The following is a 2711-nucleotide window of genomic DNA, read 5'->3' as shown; positions in this document are numbered from 1 at the left end:
GGTGTCTAATTATATAGTGTATTATAACCATCACATTCCTAAGGGCCACAATATATAGACTTATTTAATTAAATTCTTTATATTTCAATTGAATTTGTAGATTTCATTTTATTTTCTTAACCTTATTAGGTCAGCAAATTGAATCAACACAAGAATATAAATGCTTTTTATTTTAATAAATGAATTCATAAATATACTGAATTCCATATTACCTTATTACTTTAATACCATTTAAAATCATACCAACATCTCCTTCATTTTTCAACAAAACACCCACCCCTAAGTCAGTTTCTGAAGTATGTATTTGAAATTAGTTTCACAAATATGATCAATCTTAGGATCTAAGTTTTCTAAAACATTGTGTTTTATGAGTTTAAATTTATTATTTCTATATTAAATCTAACCTTCCTGGGATTTCAAACTATTCCCCATTTATGAAGCAACTAACCCATCTCAAGAAAATCAGAGATTCCACTGCAGAAAACTTAAGTTGTATATCACCCATGGTACTTTTGGCCAGTATGTAAGATTGTCTTCTTGCCATTGACACTGATCCTTTGTTACAATTACTATAACAATGTCTTTACAAATTAAGAAAAAGTTGGTTTTAGAGTATGTGTCATTAATTTGACTGCATTTGATCATATTGGGTTTTTTTTTCCTGTTTCTAATTGTCAACCTTTCTAATTTTCTTCTGCTTCCTTATGTAGCTGACTTTATTTCCCCATTGACTGTTTTGTTAGATTTTGAATTTTTTTTTCTGTTAGTACATGGTTATATCTTCCATTTTGTATCTAAAGACACTCTGATTTTGTTTTATTAGAATATTCACAGCTGCATATGATTTTAGGATATGAATTTGATTTTTGTACTATATTTGGATTGACATGACTTCACTATTTTATTTATCTGCATATATTGTAACTTACTTGCTTTTATGTTAAAATACCTAAGACATTCTAATTATTAAAATCTACCTCAAAATCATCCACCACTGTTTTCCAAATGTATAAACTAAACATATTATTTGTATGATTAAAGAGAGACAAATATAAAGTTGTACAGAAAACTAATAAAACTATATGAAACATATGCAAAATCTCCACAGTGTCACATGTGTTTACTACCATTTCAGTAGAATGGAAGTTAAAAAAGAATTATAAGACACAAACCACAGTTCTGTAATGTTTATTAAATTATTACAGAATAGAAGAGCATGTTATTGTATTTTTAATATATATTTTATATATTTTATTTTTGTATTTAAAAATGTTTATTTTATTTTGAGAGAGAGACAGAGTGTGAGCGAGGTAGGGACAGAGAAGGAGACAGTGAATCCGANTAATTCCTTTTGAATTATTACAGAATAGAAGAGCATGTTATTGTATTTTTAATATATATTTTATATATTTTATTTTTGTATTTAAAAATGTTTATTTTATTTTGAGAGAGAGACAGAGTGTGAGCGAGGTAGGGACAGAGAAGGAGACAGTGAATCCGATGTAGGCTCCAGGTTCTGAGCTGTCAGCCTAGAGCTGGGCCTGGGGCTCGAACTCATGAATTGAACTGTGAGATTATAACCTGAGAGGGAGTCGGAAGCTCAATGGGCTGAGCCACTGAGGCACCATGAGAAAAGCATACAGTTTTATATAAATACACCAAAAGGAGTGTATATATTTCAATTCATTATCTCTGGGTATATATGTGTGTGTAAAATCTCATAAAAATGTAAATGTGAATTAATCTAAATGATTTTTAAAGTTTGGAGAGTAAAATGTTAAGCATTTATTTATATCAATTTCATAATGAACCAATGTAGTAGATAAAGCATGTATGAATGTCCCCATTTCACAGGAAAAAAAAAAGACAATCTGAGCTCTTTCACCATTAGAATACTTGAACCTTTGTCTGAGTAGCATGCATGTGATTGGAACACTTTCCTTTAGTGCCTGTACTGCATTTATTCTCTATATTGTGCCTTTACCCCAAGATATTTGAGGGTTTTATTTATGAAGGATGTATATTTTGTCAAACTGAAAGCAGAGGCATTTAGTGAGTAGTGACTGAGGAGACTTCAGTCACATGGCATGATTAGCTCTAGTCTTAAGAGATGGGGGAGGCTGCTAATGATCCAACCTGTGGACACCTGAGATTCACATCTACACGTGAGCTACGGCTCATGTCCCCAAAAGAAAAGCAACCAAACATTACAAAATCTCTACTCTCAACAATCAGTCTTTGAAGAATCGTGAAAAGCTGGTGTTCTTTACTAGATATTCTGTTTACTCTGGACTTTGGTTCATTGTGAATGTGTGTAAGAAGTGGTAATGTAGGTTTATTTAAACTTTTAATATTTCCTATCTCCTCACACTAAAACAATCTGTTACCAGCTGTATGATTTCAGTATCGTTCCCAAATAGACAGAAAACAATGTGCTAACTTGTGGTTTATTTATATTTCAAAGATTTTCTTCTCATGTTATGAAAAAAGGGCAATATTTTCATAATGCCTGCATTTAATATTTTCATGTATGCATGTGTGTTTACAATATTTACTATTTAGTTTATACAGTAATTTAAGGCTATTTACACATGTATTGAAGATTTCTTCAAATATCTGAGAATTATAATGTATTTTTATCACAAGGAAAAAATTTCTTTCATATCTATATAATAACATTTATAAATATTTTAGATATAATTTTATTTTAA

Source organism: Crocuta crocuta, unplaced genomic scaffold (genome assembly GCF_008692635.1).
Source record: "Crocuta crocuta isolate KB4526 unplaced genomic scaffold, BGI_CrCroc_1.0 scaffold1118, whole genome shotgun sequence".
NCBI lineage: Eukaryota > Metazoa > Chordata > Mammalia > Carnivora > Hyaenidae > Crocuta > Crocuta crocuta.
The sequence above is the reverse complement of the archived record's forward strand: the minus strand, read 5'-3'. Positions refer to the sequence as shown.